This window comes from Cervus canadensis, chromosome 3, assembly GCF_019320065.1.
Source record: "Cervus canadensis isolate Bull #8, Minnesota chromosome 3, ASM1932006v1, whole genome shotgun sequence".
In the NCBI taxonomy this organism is placed as follows: Eukaryota; Metazoa; Chordata; class Mammalia; order Artiodactyla; family Cervidae; genus Cervus; species Cervus canadensis.
This window is the reverse complement of record NC_057388.1, coordinates 74,401,692-74,423,495: the sequence shown is the minus strand read 5'-3', so window position 1 is coordinate 74,423,495 and position 21,804 is coordinate 74,401,692. Positions and strand designations below refer to the sequence as shown.

The following is a 21,804-nucleotide window of genomic DNA, read 5'->3' as shown; positions in this document are numbered from 1 at the left end:
ATTCCCTCAGTTCCCTTTTCAAATGCAAAAAGTCCTAGGCATTTTAACATAATGTGTCCTCAAAATACTTAAGCTTATAAGACAGTTCTTGTTGGTTTGTTTGCTTGTCTTTTGGCAACACATTGAATGAAATAGGGGACTCGAAGATATTCGTATGAGTCTTCTAGGGCTGCCATAACGAAGGACCACAAACTGGGTGGCTTAAAGCATCAGATATCCATTGTCTCTGGAGAGGGAAATGGCAACCCACTTCAGAGAAATCCCATGGATAGAGGAGCTTGGCAGGCTACAGTCCATGGGGTCACAGAAGAGCCAGATACAACTTAGAACCTAAGCAACATCCATTGTCTTACAGTTCTAGAGGCTAGAAGTCCAAAGTCAATGTCTCAGCAAGGCCATGCTCCCTCTGAAACCTCTAGGGGAAGATCTTTCCTTGCATCTTCCTAGTTTCTGGTGGTTATCTGTCAACCCATGGTGTTTCTTGCTTTGCCACTGCTTCACTCTAACGTCTGACTCTATAGTCATATAGCATCCTCTCTTTGTTTTTGTTTTTTTTTTCTCTCTCTCCCTCTCTTCTTCCTAAGGACACCAGTCATAGAAGGGGGCAACAGAGGATGAGACGGTTGGATGGCATCATCAACTCAATGGACGTGAATTTGAGCAAACTCCAGGAGATGGTGAAGGACAGGGAAGCCTGGCATGCTGCAGTCCATGGGGTCACAAAGAATCGGACACGACTTAGCGACTGAACAACTCCAATATGACCTCATCTAAACTGAGTACATCAGCAACAACCCCGTTTCCAAATCAGATTACATTCTGAGACTCCAGGAGTTAGAGCTATAATATATCTTTTGGAGGGGGGGGACACAATTCAATCCATGAAAATACTGAAAACAACAAAGCAGGATAAAGGATCTGCAACTGAGAGGACAAAGAATGAAACTGAGAACGAACTTTGCATGCTCCTCTGGTTTTTCTGTTTTTGTTTTCTTTGTTTTTTTTTTTTTTTTTGCTGTGGTGGGTTTTCGTTGCTGTGTGTGGACTTTCTCTAGTTGCAGACCATGGGCTTCTCATTGCAGTGACCTCTTGTTGCAGAGCACAGGCTCAGTGGTTGCAACCCTCAGGCTTAGTTGCCCTGCAGCAGGTGCCCCTGGACCAGGGATCAAACCCAGGTCCCCTGCATTGGCAGGCAGATTCCTAACCACTGAGCAACCAAGGAAGTCTACTCTGTATTTTTTTGCCCTGTCACATGTGCTTATCCTTAATGACTGTTCTTGCTCTCACTACTACAGCTCTTCCATCTCTCTTCACGGTAAACCCCCAATTAATTATTGGGAAATTCCAAGTACAAGTTCATGTGTACTGATAAGCTCCCAGCTGCAAGTGACAAAATTCCAACTCAAATTGGCTTAAGTTAAAGGGGAGGTGGGTGTTTTGTTGACTGAAAAGTCCAGGAGTATGTAAGTAGAGTTCAAGTAAGGCAGGACTTAGAGGCACAAACAATGTCAGCTGAGTCCTATTTTCCATCTTTCAGTTAGGCTTTACGCACATTTCATGATACAGGGTTTTGTTTTTTTGTTTTTTTTTTTAGGCTACCAAGGGCAGTGGCCAGAGGCAGTTGCATGCCAGATAAACAGCACAAGTCCTCTATAAAGCCCAACATGATGGCCTCCATATTCTTCCTCCTTTCCTGTAAATGTGAGACTGTCACCATTTGCCCTGCTCCTCTTCTGTATATGCAGGACTCTCACCTCTGCTTCAGTTGCCCAATGTGGGGCTCCCTACTGGGAGGTGATGCCTTCAGGACACCATCTTCTGGGGCATCCTCAGTACTCTGAAGTCAGTACATCCCATATCTGTGTAAGGAGAAGGATTTTCTTGTCCTTTGAAGTTATACTTGATCACAAGGCTCTTAATATTTTGTTCTCATATATGAATATCCTGGACTTCCTTGGTGGCTCAGTAGTAGAGAATTTGCTTGATCTGGGAAGATCCTCTGCAGAAGGAAGTGGCAACCCACTCAAGTATTTTTGCCTGAGAAATTCCATGGACAGAGGAGGCTGGCGGGCTACAGTCCATGGGGTTGCAAAAGAGCCGGATACAACTTAGCCACTGAACAACAACAACGTGAAGATCCTACCAATTTCCTTTTCTGAAAATAGCTCAAGGATTCATACCTTTTTCATCCCCAGACTCAAGATAATAAATTCTCATAATGAAAGTGCAACCCTTTGCCTCCATATCCCCATGTGCATGCATTCACCCATATATCCATCCATCCATCCATCCACCTACCCATCTACCGACTCATTCACCAGTGTTGGTTTACTGTTGTCCCAAGCCTATCTGCCACATACTGTCTACACTTATGGTGAGTTATTTCCCAGGAGGCTTCTCAGTCTAGCATGCAAATAGACTCCTTGCAGACAACATAACCCATCCATCCAACATTTACAAATGTTTCTGAATTCAGTAGAGAACACAGCCTAACGCTGAAACTAGGATCTTTAACATCTGTCTGTCTGTCTTTCAGATGTTTGTAGGTGCCAGTTAAGGATTCTCACCACTTTGAAAAATGGTGGGAATGGAAATACTATACAGGCTGCATTTGAGAACCAGACTGCAAAGACAGTAAGTGTTTTTCTATCCAACCATGCTCCCCTCAACTGACCTACGGCAACCCCCCCCCCCACACACACACACTCCAAGTGGAAGCAGATGGAAAAGGCAGACCTCCCTCCCAACTAGGAAGCTCTGACTTGGGCAATCTCATGTGAGTTTGAGGAGAGGGGGAACTTGGCCCCAGGAAGGAGGCAAAGAGATAGAGCAAGAATCAGAGTTTTTGATCCCAAGGTCACCCAACTCATCGTTCTCTCTCCCTCCCCTTTCCTCCTCTGTCACCTAGTTTCCTGAAGTGCTCTCTTCTGGATTCTCCCTCGGGGCCATGACAGCCGATTCCTAGACTGAACAGATTTGATGGCCTAAGGACAACTTTGACCCCTTTGGGATTCCTGCTGCCTCCTTGAATTTTCTGGACATCATGTTTCTGCACGCCCTGCACCTATCAGTGTGTGTGTGTTGGGTGGGGGGAAGTACTGAGGGTCTAGGCAGACCCACCAGCCACACTCATGTCCCGGGAGAGCCCCAGGGAAGGAAACCCTCCCCGAGTTGGCCCAGAGTGGACAGCCCGAGCTTCCCCACGCTGACTGGCCACTTGCCAAGAGGGAGAATGTTGTAAAGTGCATCACACAGGTGCCCTCCGGAGGGTCTCTCACTCAGCACCCGCATAACTTATTCTTGCATCTTCTTGGAACATTGGGATTATAAATGTAACCCAGATGTGGGCTGCGTCCCTCTTCACCTTGGAGATGTTGCTATAATTGGCTTGGACCTCAGCCAATACCACAAGTTGGAAAGACCTAAAGCCCTCCATTTGGATCTCAACAAGTTCAGAGACCCCCTGTGGATACTGCCTGACACCACCCCTTACTCCATCCTCAAACCCCTGCCCGATCCACAGGAAACCACCCAGAGCAGGCAACGGGTGAGATTGTAGATTTCACTGATGCTTTGTGTAGCTCAGGGGTGAGTTTTTCTCCCTCCTTCTCTTTCAAAAATAAAACAAGTTTTTCTCTGCCTCAAACAGCAGTTTAGCAACCAGCATCTGTTTCTTGAAGTCTCACCTTCCTTTCCTAGGAGCATATTCACGTGATACCCTGATTTCACTTGCCTTTTCCATTTTTTTGCCCAGGCTCTGCTCTGCTACCTTTGTCTTCAGCTCCAATCTACCTGGCAGCAAAGCTCAGGACTTTTTTTTTCCCAGCTGCACCAAGCCATATGTGGACTCTTAGTTCCTCAACTAGGAATTGAACCCACACCCTCTGCATTAGAAGCTCAGAGTCTTAACCACTGGACCACCAGGGAAGTCCTGCCCAGCACTCTTTGAGTTTCCATAAAGTTAAGGTAACAAGCAGTGGCCCATGGGACACATTGTCTATCAACATCTATTATTCACTGTGCATGAGTACATTTTGTCCTGGACTCTTCATTTTGCCACAGCCCCCACACCTCCCCCATTGCCTTATAAACTTGCAGCTACATACGTTTGCATCATCTGTCTCATTCCTGAAAACAATTTGAATTTGCTGCTTTCTGCCCTTAAATAATTCACTGACACAAATTGTGGGTTTTACTGAATCTTTTTATAAACAGGCTGCAAAGGAGGGGATGCAACATCAAACATATCATAGAAAATACCTCCAACATTTTCCTCTAGACTTTCTGTCCTTCATTTGTCTCTGACTGTACCCCTACTGTATTATTTTATCTTCTCCTGTTCAGTGCCCAGTCCCACCAATTTCCCTTTTCTTAGAACAATCCACTTCTGCACTTCTAAGGGTGGTGTCCTGAGAGATTCCAGGATGCATCTCTCTTAGAAAGTGGTTTAAGACATCCATACAGCTCAGGAGCTCATCTTACCATTATAGTCTTTCGCCCTAATCTTTTACATACACATCCAACAACTTGTCAGTGTATTTTCCTCCAAACAAGTATGAGAAGTTCTATGAGGAGGAGTTTTGGTGAAAAATGGTTTCTGTATTTGCTCCATAAGAAACTAAGAAAATCAAGACCACACACCTGGGAATGTAGTAAAGATTTGGGATATTTCAAGGAAAGATGAGAAGCAGTGGTCATATGCTTGGAAAATATTGTACTTGTAGAAAGAGGGACCTCCCCCACCTCAATAACTGTGGGGTTCAGAGGAGGAGCTCTGTGATCAAAGGAAGAGGTTAACATGAGTTGATGATGGGGACTTCCCCAGTGGTCCAGTGGCTGAGACTCTGTGCTTGCAATGCAGGGGGCTGGGGTTCCATCCCTGGTCAGGGAACTAGATCCTACATGCCACAACTAAAGATCCCACATGCAGCAACAAAGACCTGACACAACCAAATAAATTAATCAAATAAATATTTCTAAAAAACCATGAGTGGTGATCGAAGAACAATGGGATCTGACCCCCCACACAGCAGCAAGCCCAGCCAGGAGCAGAAGAACTGTTGTGGTGGTGCAGTCGTTAAAGATGTATCCTACTCTTGCAACCCCATGGCCTGTAGCCCACCAGGCTTCTCTGTCCATGGAATTCTCCAGTCAAGAACACTGAAGTGGTTTGCCCTTTCCTTCTCCAGGGGATCTTCCCTAATCAGAGATCAAACCCGTACACTGCAGGCAGATTCTTTACCGACTGAGCTAGCGGAACTGTTAGAGCAGAGCTTATGGTGGCCATGGGAGAATGTTCATGAACCAGAAAGAGTGTGGGGCCTCAGAGAGCCTAGCAGGGGACGGGAAGAATGTAGAAGCTCTCTGTCCCATTATCCCAAAAGCTGAGAGCTCAGAGCCAGAGACGACTTTTATACCTTTGTTATTATAACTCCACTTTCATTGGCTCTTCCAGGGTCCATCGTGGCTGAGGAGGAAAGCACAGTTCTATACAGAAGGTAGAAGGTAGGACTGTCTCTCTCTCTGCTCATTTCTCTCTCTCTCTTTATCTCTCTCTCCATCTCTTTCTCTGCCTATGCATAACCGAAACATATTGTTTGGCTTTCTATAATTAAAACTAACAGTCTCACTTCTTTGGGGCTTTCCCATTAGTCAGAAGCATACAAGACAGAACAGACCTGGATGTAAATCCACCATCACTAGCTTTGTAACTTTGCCAAGTCAACTCACTCAGTTTGCCCATCTGTAAATTGGAAACAGTGATATTCATCTCCCAGAGTTTTTGTGAGAAGAAAATGAGATGGTGGATTATAAAGGGCTGGGCCTTTTGTCTGGATTAAGAAATGCCTAGAAAAGCAAATTTCCTTTGTTCCTATTTTTTATGCCAGTTCCATGTTACTAGTCACAGCTTTTTCACACTCAGTAAGGAAGACACTTGAGAGGTAGAAGTTTAAGTCTCTGTTCTACCTAACCTATAAAAGTGTGACTTGTCTTGAACAGTTCTTTTTACTAAAATATACATAGTCATTAAAGTACTTTAAAAGTAACAAAGGGCTCTTGGGAGAAAAATTTCTGCCCCCCAGAAACAATCTGCCAGTTCTAAATAACTTGCTATTCTGCCATTCCCACAACTGTTTAGAAATCATTTACCACCATGTCATTCAAAACCAACAAAGATCCATAGCACCTGGCCCTTGCTACTCTAGGTTTTTCTTTATATAAACCCATCAACAGCCCTGGCCTGCAGGATGACTCTGCCAGCTAGGCTCAGTGAAAAGGTGAGGTTTCTTTGCTGGTTTGGACTGCTTATACCTGAGGGACTCTGACTGATTCTCTGTTCAGTCATTTACTCATTCAACAAACATGCACCAAGCATGTGCTATGTGACAGGCTGCCCAAGCCACTGGGCATATGGCGATGAGCCCACAGTCACATTTCTTTGTCCTCACAGAGGGGACCATGAAGGACAAGAGCAGGGTGGTATGTGACAGATAGGAACCTGCCATAAATGAAGGAGTCATGGGTGCCTCTTTGAGGAGGTGATCGGGGCTGAGATCCAAGGATGCAGAGCAGCGCTGAGTCTGGCAGCATGGTCCAGGCAGAGGAAGGCTGAGGAAGTATCATGACTGAAGGCTGGGAGGTAGGCAGAGCTTGCCAGGTTCCAGGACAGAAGTTTAGTGTCGGTTTTGCTTATGTTCCACTTGATCCAGGAAATTGGTCCTGCCACCTTAGGTGATGTCAAGAAGGGTTTCGAGATACTGGTTTTAAAGGCATGTTATTATAATGAAGTATGCTTTTATGCTTAGCTCATAATTTTACTCCTACATGAATTAAGAACCACACACTGCATTTATTTTTCTTTCCTCAAAGTTTCACATCACATTTGAAAGCATTGATTCTACATATTCATTTGGTTCCCAAGATACCATGAAGAGAAACATATGCTCTTCTTACTTACCATTTGATATACCAAATAAAAAATATTCATTCTGCCCACTTCTTAAGCTCCACCAATATTAGATATGTTTTAGAGCAGAAATATACTAGGTTACATGTGGTATCTATCTGTGGAGCACATTTCAAAGAGAGGCACGCCAACAAGCACATTTGTATGAAGGCTGTAAAATAAAATCAAGTTTGAGCTTAAAATACCAATGCACCACATTCTTAGTTGCTTGTTAACTTGAATTAACAGTGCTTGCACTTCTGCGGTCAGATTTCATCTACACACGCAGAATGAAGTGGAGAATTGAGTAAATTATCTTTATATGGGCCAGGCAGTAAGGCAAAAAGTGGTTAATTAGCCTGGATTATCCAGATTCTGGTCTTATCAGAAGGTTGCATCAGAAAGCCAGAATAAAACACCTTTCTTTTTACAGTTATTAAATAATCACAATGTTGATTGGAAAGGTGCTGGGAAGATAGGCATCATGGTTAGTCTCCTAAAGAAGGAGCCAGGCTATGAAGAATTCTTTCAGGCTGGCCCAAATAAGAGAGACCTGGGCAGTAATTAAATTCCTGTATTTTTCTCAAGGGCTTCCCTGGTGGCTCAGTAGTAAAGAATCCGCCTACTAATGTAGGAGATGTGGGTTAGATCCCTGAGTCAGAAAGATCCCTTGGAGAAGGAAATGGTAACCCACTCCAGTATTCTTGCCTAGAAAATCCCGTGGACCTAGGAGCCTGGCGGGCTACAGTTCCTAGGGTCACAAAAGAGTCAGACATGACTTAGCGACTAAACAACAACAATGTTTTGCAAACCCAAATCGATCAGCTTGGACAAGACACCTTTCACAATAAAGATTCTGTTAAGAACAGGTTTCAGGGTTTTTAGAAACTAACCCTTTATTTTGTATTGTCAATTATACCATGCTCTGGAGCAGAAATGGGCACAGACACCAGTTTCCCAAGGGAAATGATTCATGTCCCAGAATCATAACCCTCAGCTCCAACATGCTTTCTGAGAGCCTTCACAAAGGGTCTACTGGCTTATCATGGACTGGGCTCTCCCATTCTTATCTCATTGCCACAAGATTCCAGTTAAAGAAGTAGTAGAAGGAAAGAATTTAGTCCACCTACTTGCCATCAAGTCAACCTATTTGCTATCAGGTCAATATGGAAGCTGTCTTACGTTTAAAAACTTGTTTGGTGTTGGTGGCAAAGCTTAGGCTCAAAGAATCAAAGTCAATGTTAGTTCTGCCTCTTCTTGGCCAGGTGTTCTTGGGAAAACTACTCAGCTCCTCTGAGCTGCAGCTTCCTAGAGGTTAAATGGAATCCTTAGACTTTATAAAAGTATTTAGGAAATTCAATAAGATAATATTTATTTCCTGTCTGGCACTTAGGCACTCAGCTTGATTTCTTCCCCCCCCTTTCTAAAAAGATACTTAGAGTAATTCCAGGGTAGGAACTCAATAAACATGTCTTAAATAAGTAAAATAGATAGATGAAAGATAGACTGATAGATGATAGGTGGACAGATAGAAGATATGTGATAGACAGTTGATAGGTGTAGTTAGATAACTGGTAAGTATGTAGAGCACCATGAGAAGAGGTAGATTATAAGACAGTCCAGTGGCTTAAATCAAAAAGGGTAAGTCATCCGGAAGTGCATTCTCCAGGAAGAAATAAAGCAGATAACCTTCAGAGCATCTCTTATCTCTAGGTTTGTCTGTGCTTTGGCTAGCGTGTCTTCCTGAGAACAGGGTTTCTCCGATCACAGGGTAGAACACGTGACCTCAGATGGGAAGAGAAGAAAGATTACCACTTGTGGCTTCAGATACTGGAGAGGGGATAACTATTTATCTCAGATGCATTTGAAAAATCCCATGGGACGAACCCAATAAACCAAGATGTAGGAATGAGGACTTGGTGATTGATTTGCTTTGTAGGGAGCGAGGAGAATGCAGCCTGATTCCCACTTCCTCATAATGATAATGAGATGATGGCACTAACTTCATGTAAGGTACATGATTGAAGGGCTTGTGATGGTAGAGATAAGAGGAGCTGTGGGAGGCAATGGTAAAGTGTGAATATGTTCAGTTCAGTTCAGTAGCTCAGTCGTGTCTGACTCTTTGCGACCCCATGAACTGCAGCACACCAGGCCTCCCTGTCGATCACCAACTCCAGGAGCCTACCCAAATTCATGTCCGTTGAGTCGGTGATGCAATCCAACCATCTCATCCTCTGTCGTCCCCTTTTCCTCCTGCCTTCAATCTTTCCCAGCATCAGGGTCTTTTCAAATGAGTCAGCTCTTCACATCAGGTGGCCAAAATATTGGAGCTTCAGCTTCAACATCAGTCCTTTCAATGAATACCCAGGACTGATCTCCTTTAGGATGGACTGGTTGGATCTCCTTGCAGTCCAAGGGACTCTCAAGAGTCTTCTCCAACACCACAGTTCAAAAGCATCATTTCTTCTGCGCTCAGCTTTCTTTATAGTCCAACTGTCACATCCATACATGACTACTGGAAAAACCATAGCCTTGACTAGACAGACCTTTGTTGGCAAAGTAATGTCTCTGCTTTTTAATATGCTGCCTAGGTTGGTCATAACTTTCCTTCCAAGGAGTAAGCGTGTTTTAATTTCATGGCTGCAATCACCATCTGCAGTGATTTTGGAGCCCAAAAAAATAAAATCAGCCACTGTTTCCACTGTTTCCCCATCTATTTCCCATGAAGTGATGGGACCAGATGCCATGATAATTTTCTGAATGTTGAACTTTAAGCCAACTTTTTCACTCTCCTCTACTGTGATATTTCAAGTTTGAAGTGTATGTAGTAATAAGAGTGAAATAGAGGATACTAGATTTATAAACATGGAGTTGGAGTGAGGAGAGTGGACAAATTTGAGCCATACCTTCCCTCCCTCCCTTTTAAAAATATGGTATGTACCTTTTTTGAGATCTCTCTAGTCTTGACCAGGTTTATTGCTTAGAATTTGGTCTATCCCAGGCATATAATTGTAAAAACAAAAAAGTTGGTTTTGAAATGTTAACAGAAAGACTCATTTGGGAATTTGGGATATTGATTTCTTGGACCAATGACTTATATGCTAATATTTTCTTTAACATAGTCTAAGTACAGTCTAGTATAATCTAAAATTATTTGCATCATACATTTTGACTGATTTGGTTAAGATGGTTTAACAGAGGGCAGGCTTAATGTCTGCTTTTTTTTTTTTTTAATTTAGGGGTTAGTGCAGTGGCTAATGTTGTTTTGTTTTGCAAGGATCATTGACAAAGAATTTAAAGGTGGTTGCTAGAGGGGAGAGAATGAACATTGTAACCTGCATGCTCAAGTTGGGACAAGACGGTGGAGTAGAAGGACCTTGGGCTCATCTCCTCATAAACTGCATTCTGCAACTGCTGAATTGAAGGTTAATGTCCTTCCTCTATCCCCCCAGCTGCACGGGGCTGGTGGCAGTTCTAGCTTGCAAACAAAGTCCCCCAAGACTGATGTGTACCACTTGGTGTGAATTTCCAGACTACTTCTTGATTAAGAACTTCTAACCGTGATCTTGCATAATCATCACCTAATGTACTGAGAGGCTACACGTCTCATCCAACTACAGACATCCTTAGATCTCAGCAGGGGAACGAAGCAAATGACATTACAGAGAGAAAGAATGCAGAATATTCCATTTCTTTTCAGCTTGTTACCAGATTTCTGCATCTTCATTGTTTCCACTGCAATTTGTTGCAGTGACCTGGTACTTAATTTTATGATTGGTTGTTATGAAACTCAAGTATTAGAATGAGATTAAAAATTGTTGACATTGCATTGGGCAAAGTATACTTCCACTGTGTAGCTCAGCTGTTTCCCCAGGGAAAACAGGTATAACATGTTCAAATCTGGAGCCCCAGCTCTGGGCAGACTTCCTCTAAAAGTTTCTCTTGACAGACTGTTCTGTAATCATGACCACTCTGTCTAAAGGAAGGGAAGAACGCAGCGGCAATACAGATCTAAATGTGAACTTGCCATATGTAAGATTACAGTTGTACTTCTGAACCTTCCTAGCTTACCACCAGTCAGAATAGACCCAGAGCTCTGAAAGACATATATTCGTCTGAGACACACAATGTGTTTTTGTCTCATTATCTAGATCCACATATGGGTCAATAGATGGAACACTCTGGAAAAATGACTCAACATTCTTATTGTCAATTACTAGAAGTATATTATTTAACTAAAAAAAATAAGCGCCTGTTTAAAACTTCTACCAGTGTACATTTTAGTCTTTTCCAAAAGACCCTCAAATCTCAAACTGGTAATAAACTATAGAACTATAAAAGTTTCTACAGTTTTTCTCTCAATGCATCCCTGGAAATCTTCTTGAGAATCAAATCATCATAAAGTTGCTCATATTTTCCTAGAGGGACAATGTCATAATTGGGAGTTGAGATATTGACTAAGGATTTGGAGTCAAATAAATCATAAATATGGCCACTGATCTACCATAAATGCAAAGTCATAACTGCTATAAACCTCAGTGATCAGTTAACATTTTAAAATTATGTTCTAAGTCACAGAGGCCCATCATTTTATGACTGTAGGAGACCTTTGGGATTAGTTTGTCCAGCCCACAGTTTGGAGATAAGGAAATTTAAATCAAAGATGATTAAGTGATTTGATTAATGTAGTTAGGAGAAGAGCCAGGATCACAGCTCCATCTTTCCCCTCTACTATGTCCGTCCCCAGCGACACTCTGTAAAATCAAACATGCAAATACCAATGAGAAAAGGGGAAACATATGAGGATAGAAACATAGAGGAGACGGAGAAGTTATTTTATCATCCATGCCACCTAATATTAGTATTTTTATTATCATAAAATATTAATTTCACATCTGTTTTGTAATTCTGTTATCCCTCTGCATTTAGAAGAATATTTTAGGGGACCAAGTGATTCCTTTTTCTGCTTCTTAATCAACTTTCCTAAACAACTACAGACTTTCAAAATCACTCCCTGAGAACAGGGACTGGCAAACCTTTTTTTGTAAAAGATCAGATAGTAAATATTTTAGACTTCTCAGGCCACACAGTCTGCGTAACTTCTCTACTCTGTAGCCAGAGACAACAATAAAAGAATGGGTGGGACTGTGTTCCAGTAAATCTATTTATGGATGCTGACATTTGAATCTCATATAGTTTTTATTATTTTCATGTGTCACAAAGCGCTATTCTTCTTTTGATTTTTTTCCCAACCATTTAAAAAGATAAAGCCCTTCTTAGCTTGCAGTTGTACCAAAACAGGTAGAGGGCCAAATTTGGCTGTGTTTGCTGACCTGTCTTATTGGGGGGAAAGGGGTTGAGGGTTCAAGTTAAAAAAAACCTTCTTTCAATTTGATGCAGCCATTGTGGAAAATGGTATGGAGTTCTCCAAAACAACAACTAGAACTACCAAATGACCCAGCAGTTCCACTCCTGGGTATATATCCCCCCCTCAAAAGAAGAAAACTCTCATTCAAAAAGATATATACACCCCAGCATTCATTGTACCATGTTTACAATTGCTGAGATGAGGAAGCAACCTAAGTGTCCACAAACAGATGAATGGGTAAAGAAGATGTGGTATACACACACACACACACACAAAAAAGGGTGAAAATTTTGCATTTGCAGCAGTCGCAGATGGACTTGGAGGGTGTTACGCTAAGTGAAATAAGTTAGACACAGAAAGACAAATAGCTTATGATCTAACTTACATGTGGAATCTAAAAAATATAAGAAACTAGTGAATACAACAAAAAAGAAGAAGACTCACAGATATAGAGAACATACAGTGGTTACCAGTGGGAAGAGGGAAGGAGGGAAGGGCAATATAAGGACGGGAAAGTGGGAGTTACACATATTGGCTCAAGGATGTATTGGACAACATAGGGGATAGAGCCAAAATTCTGTAATAACTGTAAATGGAAAGTGACCTTTAAAAATTGTATTACATTTTTAATGCAAAATAAATATTAACAAGCAAATAGATAAAAGATGTTCTTTTAAAATGTACTTTGGGATTGTTACTTAATCTTTATGTGTCTTTGTCTGTAAATGCAGGGGTCCCCATCTATTTCATAGGGTGGCTTTGAGGCCTGAGTGAGATACCAGATGCTGAATAAATGTTAAAGCCCTTTCTTGCTTCTTGCTCTTTTAACTCTCATACATGCAGACACGCACACTTTTTTTTTTTTTAGTGAGTTTCTTTCCTTCCGTTTATTTCCTTCTCTTTCTCAGTTACCCCATGGCACTGAAGTACATAAAGGATCACATAAGACCCATTTGTGAAAATCAGTGTTCTGGTTGGAAAGTCAGTCTTCTCTGTACCACCGACCACTTGTTTTACCTTTGCTATTTTCACTCCTGAAAATAAAAACAAAACAGTCCCAACAAACTGCAAACAAAAAACCCTGACATATTCAGGAGTCCAAGTGTAGGAAACAACAGATATGTGAACTTGGGTGACTTGTGAACGGGAGAACAGGAAAGTTGTGGCGATTATATTCTGCATTAAGGCAGCAGGACTCCAATTTGCTGAACACATCTGAGTCCAGAACTTTCTGCAGCTGTCACCTGGGAGTCATCACCATGCTGAGAGGTTTGGTCCAGCCCTTGCTACCCTTTTTCAGGCCTTGGCTCAGAGCCCAAATTAACTGACCTCCGTGCAGCTGGACCAAAGACACTCATAACAGATACCCAATCTGTTGCGTCAGCATCAAGAAACTTCACTGAGATATAGCCCAGTGACTATGATATGGCCAACACCAAAGTCCCCAAGCTTTCTTCTGATCCACGGACAATTCTGGAGGAGACAGAACATCACAAAAGGGCAGCTGGATGAGTTTTCATGGAAAAAAATGAAGGATGCTATTGTTCTCAACATGAAGGTTAAATGGGAAGTTGGGACTGAGAGAATGAGGAGGAAAATATATCCTCTGGAGAAGGAAAAGGCAACCCATTCCAGTACTTTGTCATCAGAGTTCTAAATGCCTGTTAAAAAAGTCACTGATCTTCTTCCTGTCTTCTGGGGTCATTGCTATGAAACAGCACAGAATGGGATTCTTCCATTGGGCGTTCATTCATTAACTGGTTTTTGGTTACTAGACCCCATGGCAGGCACTGGGAATTCACAAGCTAACACAACAGTTGCTACTCTGAAGGACCTTGCTCTTATGAGGCAGGGTAGGCAATAGACAAGACAATGAAAATTACCATGGACCTTGCTAAGTGCTATGATGGGGGTGATTCTGTGGGCTCCATGAGCTCCTAAAAGAGTGATAGCCTAGGCTAGGGTGGACAGGGAAGGCTAGCCAGAGAAAATGACTTGTCAGCTGAGGTCATACCTAAGGTTGAGTACGACTCAGCCAGGCAGACTTCCCTGATGGCTCAGACGGTAAAGCATCTGCCTATAATGCAGGAGACCCGGATTTGATCCCTGGGTTGGGAAGATCCTCTGGAGAAGGAAAAGGCAACCCATTCCAGTACTCTTGCCTGGAAAATTCCATGGACGGAGGAGCCTGGCGAGCTACAGTCCATGGGATCCCAAAGACTGAGCAACTTCACTTTCACTTTGAGCCAGGCGAAGGCAGCATAAGGCGGGGCAGAGAGGAGAAAGTGGAAGAGAGCAAGAAACACAGTTGGCATTTCTGGGATGTTTATTATTAATATATGCTTGGCATCCTTCTGAGCTGTTTATCTCTATTACCTCAATTATGTGGTGATTGCTCGTGTGATGTCCTTTTCACATGACAAAACAGAGAAGTTAGGTTGCCGCTTTAGTGCCACACTGCAATTAAGTGGCAAAGCGGGGTTCACATCAGGCATACTGGTTCCAGAGCCTTAGTTCTTAACCACTACACAGAGAAAATGGCAAGAGAGCATATGGGGACTTCAGAAGTAACTTCAACTTATCCGGTATGGTTGACTGGGGCCATAACTAGGAAGTCAGTGCACCACAAAGTGAACAGCCTTCACATAGAACATAGTGCAGAGAGGGGTGTCTTCAATCTTTTCATTGTATACACACAAGAAGTGACCATTAGCTTGATAAAATTTGGGGGTATGCATATGATGCTTGATGAAAATTACTTATATTTTGTTTATATTATGCAATTATGATTGAAAAAATAAAAAGTATTAAGATATTAGCATAGAATCTATGTAAAAATTCTAAAATCTTTTCAACATATTTTTTGTGTGTGTGTGAAAAACTTGATCTTGCTTCCACCAAGATAACTTTTTAATAACTGATTTTGTGTTTCAGATGTCTGCAAGACCCTCTACTCAGGAACTTCTCATGTGCATTTCTTTGGAGTCCTGATAGGGACCATCAACAGAAAATTTGTTCACACCAACAGGTCATAAGACATTTTTAGATCTTTTATTTTACAACCAATCAAAAAGGTATGAAAGTTGAAATTGTATTAAGATATCTAAGAGGGCTCCTTTTTCTTTCACAGACAAAGGTGAAAGTGAGAATGGATTTCCAAAGCAGGCAAATCCTTGGTAATAAAGCATTTCAGAACAATGATGAAACTTGAGTTAGCACAAGGCACATGGGGTATCAGGGGGCCACCTTGTAGCCATCTGAGGCACCTGAAAGGATGGTGATGGCAGCCACCACTGGACAGATGTATTCGCTTAGATGCAGACAGAGCTTCCTGCCTGACCTCCTCTGCAGCCCTGCCGCTCAACGCTCAGCATCGTGGGCTGCTGGCCACGCCCCTGGTGTAGCTGGCAGCTCCTGGAGCACCTTGTCTGCAATGCAGAGTGACGCCCCCTGCAGCTGCTACTGAGATAAACATCAAGGATGAGGGTGTCAGCACGTGGTCCAGCCCAAGTTAGGCCTCCCCACTCCCCGCTATGGGACAAGAGTATGACATCAGTCTGGCTCTGCCATGCTCTGAAGAGCCCTGGACAAAGCTACTCACAGTTCGAGTGGGTCTGGCTGCCTCATGGCCAAATGAACTGATGTTTGGTGACACCTCTGCAGTTCATTCGTAGCTCACCAACTGGGAAGTTCTAAATTAAATAGTGCTTAAGTATGAAGGCTCCTGAGCCAGATAGCCTGAACTGGAATCCCAGTTTCTCCTCTACCCAGCTCTGTGCCTTTGGGGTGAGTTAATCAACATTTCTTTTTCCCTGCTTTCTCATCTGTAAGCTCATAGTCTTTGTGTATGGGGCTTCCCAGGTGGTTCAGCAGTAAAGAATCTACCTGCCAATGCAGGAGCTGCAGGAGATGTGGGTTTAATCCCTGGGTTGGAAAATCCCCTGGAGGAGGGCATGGCAACCTACTCTAGTATTCTTACTGGATAATCCTATGGACAGAGGAGTTGGTAAGGATGTGGGGAGGATACTAGGGTAAGGAAATCACATCTCCAAGGCTTTCAGGCAAGAAGGAATTTGGTGTATGGAATAAAGAGACCCATGGGCTGAGCATATGAGCATGCATAGGTAAGAGTGGCCTACAATAGGGCTAGAGAAACAAGCAGTGGTTAGATCTTGCAAGGCCCTATTGGCCACCTGGAGGAATTCCATTTTTTAAAATATTTTAACATTTAATTCCACTTTTTAAATTTTATCTATTTATTTTTAATCTATTTTTAAAGACCTAATTTTATTTGTTTATATTTAAACTTTTTGTCTACATGGCATGTGGATCTTAGTTCCTGGACCAAAAATGGAACCCGTACTCCCTGCAGTGGAAGCTCAGAGTCTTAACCACTGGACCAACAGAAAGTCTGAACTTCATTTTTAACCCAAGGTATGAAGAGTTTTGAGTATAGTAGAAATATGACTCAAAGTGTGATGTGCATAGACAAATTGAAACACAATGGAAGCTGAAAGCCCAGTGGGTATTATTTGCAGTCACCCCAGGAGAGGGATGATGAAGATTTAAACTTGGTGGTGGCAGTGGAGACAAGGGAAGAAGGTAGATGAATTTTTTAAGTAGTATTGACAGGCCCTGATTAAAAATTGGATGTGGAGGCAAGGTGGAAAAGAGGGAGGAGAATTATGGTTCTCAGTTGTCTTTCTTGGGCAAGTAGGTACCATTGTACTGGGATTTGAAAAGAAATATAAAGAAAATTTTGAACATGGATTCAGATATTTGTGAGATGGTTATGTGAAGATGTCTGGACATATAGTGGACTAAAAAAATTATTTTAGAGAGAAGGGGGTCATTGATGTACAGGTGGGATTCAAAGTTATTGGAATGGATGAGATTGCCAGAATGTAGCTTGTGTGACAGTTCAAAGCCTTGATCTCCAATGCTTTGTGAGAGTGAATGCAGGTGAAGAAGGCAACAGCCCAGGAGTGATTCAAATAGCAGAAAGAAAATCCTATCTTATAGGTAAGTTAATGATGACACAGGAGGAAGGGAGAGAGTACTTCCAGAAGATGCACAGGCCTACTAAGTGGAAGGCTGATGCTCATTAAAGAAGCCAAGGAAGGTAAGCATTTGAATGTACCATGGAATCAACAATAAAGTTTATTAATAACTTACACCAGAGCAGTTTTTGTGAAACGGTTTAGAGAAGAGCCAGACTGGAGGGAATGAGAAGTGAGGAAGCCTAAAAGGGTTCATTTGAACCTATTTTCTTTTCTATGCACTGTCCTATATTTGTCCTTCCTTTTATTGCCAAAATGATGGACATGACAGCCTGCATCTGCTGATCCCACTTCCTAACCACTCCTTCTCTTCTCCATTCCCAGCCAAGCCCATGAAATGTATTGCCCATTTTCAGAAGGCATCACTGGCAGTCTTCATGTGAAGCTCCATCATTGCTGACTTCATTTGACAGTAGGAAAATAAAATCTCTCCTGTTTTTATTAGGCATTTTAGGTACCAGTTGTTGTTGTTTAGTCATTAAGTCATGTCCAACTCTTTGCGACCCCATGGACTGTAGCCCACCAGGCTCCTCGGTCCATGGGATTCTTCAGGCAAGAATACTGCAGTGGGTTGCCATTTCCTTCTCCAATGCAGAGGTAAAAGTCATGAGTGTTTACTCTTGATGAGGTAACAGTGGGAGCTGTAGATAGATAAATAATTATGATTAAGTTTGACAATTGCAATGGGTGGAATACTGAGTATTTCATTATCTAATCTAAGAACAGTGGTTCTCTCTTTTTTCCTATCTTAACCCATGACAGGTAACTTTCCCTGCCTGGCAAGAAGGGATAGGTTCAAGTAGTTGGGTATCAGAGGTAGGGAAGGGGTGCTAGGGAAAGTGAATGCAGGAGGCATAGACCAGGCATCTGCTCATGAAGTGTCTCCTGCACCGAGAAGTTTTAGTTTTATTCAATAGAGTGAAGGAGAAGCCACAGAAAAATGAAGAAATCCGGAGTCAGGGTTGAATAGGATTGGCCAAAACCATGGAGGCAGATTGAAAATGAAAGGGAAAGTCACTCAGTCCTATCCGACTCTTTGTGACCCCATGGTCTATACAGTCCATGGAATTCTCCAGACCAGAATACTGGAGTGGGTAGCCTTTCTCTTCTCCAAGGGATCTTCAAAGCTCAGGGGTTGAACCCAGGTCTCTTGCATTACAGGCCGATTCTTTATCTGCTGAGCCACAAGAGAGGACAAAGAATGCTGGAGTGGGTAGCCTATCCCTTCTCCAGGGAATCTTCCTGACCCAGGAATCAAACCGGGGTATCCTGCATTGTAGGCAGATTCTTTACCAACGGAGATATCAGGGAAGCCACACAGGTTGAAAGGATGAACAAAAGGTGTGGAGGTGGGTTAAAAGAATAGTGTAGTGATCCAAGCAGGAGATGAGGGTGGCCTACACTAAGAGAGACAGTGGGGAAGAAGAGAAATAAGATACATATATGAAAACTCTTGATGATTTTCATGTAGCCACATGATCCTGCTTCACCTTGGAAAGCACTTCTTCACTCTGACCCTTCTTCTTTTAAGCTTCACACATTCTTTCTCTTGCCCTTTGGTTCATAGCAAGACAAGTTCGTTACAGAGGGAAATTCCATTTTGGCCATTTCTTTTCTGTCTTTATGCTCCCTTAAAAAATTCATCAGCTCCCTTGGCATCAGCTTATATCTTGGTGCTGATGGTTCCTAAAGAACAGACTGCAGGTCCAAAGTCAACACGAATGTACAGCAATTAGAATGTAATGTCTTTTACCTTGGTGCTTATACTAGCCAACTTTCTAAATTTTTGTTTCCCTCATGGGTACTAATTCTCCTGATCACTCCAATTTCCAACTTTACTTTAGTATAAAATTATGCCTCTCTTCTACAGTTCTCTTTAGGGGCTTCCCTGGTGGTCCAGTGTCTAAGACTGCAATCCCAATGCAGAGGCCCCTGGTTCAATCACTGGTCAGGGAACTAGATCCCACATGCTGTGACTTAAGATCCTGCATGCCACATGTAAGACCAAGCACAGTCAAATAAATAAACAAAATAAAATTCCCTTTAAGTAATCAACAAGTTACTTCTACCTTTTTTTATAAAATAACTCTTAAATTCATCTTTTCGTCTCCTTTAGCACTGCATCACTTACTACAGTGTTTGGTATAGCATAGGACGTTGGTCAAATTGGTTGGTTTGTTGGTTGATTAAAAGTCTACCTAAGTCTAGTGCCTCATAAGTTTAGGCCTTGACCTCCTAAAATGGCAATTACATACTCACTCCTCTTGATGGGAAACCTAGCAGCTTTCCACTGCCAATGGAATAAGTTTCAAATCCTATAATCTATCCCCACCTATCTTGTGCAAAGTGGGCTTCCCTTGTGGCTCAGGGGTAAAGAATCTTCGTGCCAATGCAGGAGATGCATGTTTGATCCCGGAAGAAGGAAGATCACCTGGAGAAGGAAATGGCAACCTACTTCAGTATTCTTGCCTGGGAAATCCCATGGACAGAGGAGCCTGGTGGACTACAGTCCATGGGGTTGCAAAAGAGTTAGACATGACCTAAGGAATAAATAACAACAATAATCTTGTGCAAATTTGCTAGAGCCTAAAATGGCTCCTCAGGTATGCTGGGGAGAACACGAGCATTCCTTTTTCCATTCTGTTGGTCTTTCCGTTCATTCTCTCCACACAGTGCTTTGAAACATTGTGCGAATGATCTTTTACTGTTGGAAAAATTTACTTACATGTCAATAATGCTTAGATTCTATGATTCCCTTCTCATGTCCTTCAAATAAAATGCCTAACCCCACATTCACTTCTCCACCAAGATACCAAGAGGACCATCATCTCCCACTTACAGGTGCCAGGGGATATTCTTGATCCCTCTGTCTCCTTCACCACACTATATATAGTACAATTCCTCTCTGGAGTCAACTCTCTACAAATCTATTGCCAACTCTAATGTAAGATATATCATTTTCCACTTACTTTCCTTCTTCCCCTCAAATTTTATTGTGGTAAAATATACATAAGTTGGTCAACATGAAATTGGCCATCTTAACCATTTTTGAGTGCACATTTCAGTGCTATTAAGACTTTCATAGTTTCATTGAGTTAGACAAGGCTGACTATGAACCATGGCTCAATGAAACTATGAGCCATGCTTTGTAGGCTCACCCAAGACGGGTGGGTCATGGCAGAAAGTTCTGACAAAACGTGGTCCACTGGAGAAGGGAATGGCAAACCACTTCAGTATTCCTGCCTTGAGAACCCCATGAACAGTATGAAAGGCAAAAAGATAAGACACTGAAAGGTGAACTCCCCAGGTCCGTAGGTGCCCACTATTGCTACTGGAGATCAGTGTAGAAATAACTACAGAAAGAATGAAGAGACGGAGCCAGAGCAAAAACAACACCCAGTTGTGGATGTGATGGAAGCAAGGTCCAATGCTATAAAGAGCAATATTGCATAGGAACCTGGAATGTTAGGTCCATGAATCAAGGCAAATTGGATCAAACAGGAGATGGCAAGAGTGAATGTCGATGTTTTAGGAATCAGCAAACTAAAATGGACTGAAATGGGTGAATTTAACTCAGATGACCATTATATCTACTACTGTGGGCAAGAATCCCTTAGAAGAAATGGAGTAGCCATTATAGTCAACAAAAGAATCCAAAATGCAGTACTTGGATGAAGTCTCAAAAACAACAGAATGATCTCTGTTCGTTTCCAAGGCTATGCCCTGACCAGTAATGCTCCAGGCAAGAATACTGGAGTGCGTTGTCATTTCCTTCTCCAGGAGATCTTCCCAACCCAGGGATTGAACCTGGGTCTTCCTCATTGCAGGCAGACACTTTACTGTCTGAGCAACCTGGGAAGTTCAAAAGCAACTAGCACCTCCTTCAAGCCGGACTCAAACCAGCGACCTAAGGATGACCACACATGTCAGATCTACAGTCCTCCACTTTACCCGCTGAGCTATCGAAGGGTGACTGGAGTAACAGGCAAATTTGGCCTTGGAGTACAGAATGAAGCAGGGTAAAGGCTAATAGAGTTCTGCCAAGAGAACACACTGGTCATAGCAAACACCCTCTTCCAACAACACAAGAGAAGACTCTACACATAGACATCACCAGATGGTCAACACTGAAATCAGATTGATTATATTCTTTGCAGCCAAAGATGAGAAGTTCTATACAGTCAGCAAAAACAAGACCAGGAGCTGACTGTGGCTCAGATCATGAACTCCTTATTGCCAAATCCAGACTTAGATTCAAGAAAGTAAGGAAAACCACTAGACCATTCAGGTATGACCTAAGTCAAATCCTAACAATTATACAATGGAAGTGAGAAATAGATTTAAGGGACTAGATCTGATAGACAGAGGGCCTGATGAACTATGGATGGAGGTTCGTGACATTGTACAGGAGACGGGAAGCGAGACTATCC

The 21,804-nt window shown here is 42.5% G+C and overlaps 1 long non-coding RNA gene and 1 other non-coding gene across 3 annotated transcripts; one reads left to right on the top strand and one right to left on the bottom strand.

The window, feature by feature from the left end:
• The first annotated feature begins 1,092 nt into the window (after window positions 1–1,092).
• LOC122438549 lies at window positions 1,093–16,089 on the top strand. Of its 2 annotated transcripts, XR_006268584.1 has the most exons (7): window positions 1,093–2,374; window positions 2,537–2,634; window positions 2,909–3,547; window positions 3,755–3,966; window positions 5,456–5,505; window positions 15,249–15,342; window positions 15,445–16,089. It is a non-coding gene; the product is annotated as an uncharacterized LOC122438549 (long non-coding RNA). The 2 variants fall into 2 exon arrangements; XR_006268583.1 differs by lacking the exons at window positions 3,755–3,966; window positions 5,456–5,505; window positions 15,249–15,342; window positions 15,445–16,089 and having other exon boundaries at window positions 2,909–3,663.
• A 5,164-nt stretch (window positions 16,090–21,253) lies between these two features.
• Window positions 21,254–21,343, bottom strand: TRNAY-GUA. Its single transcript is given in 2 exon segments — window positions 21,254–21,289; window positions 21,307–21,343. It is a non-coding gene; the product is annotated as a tRNA-Tyr (tRNA).
• Window positions 21,344–21,804: the final 461 nt, after the last annotated feature.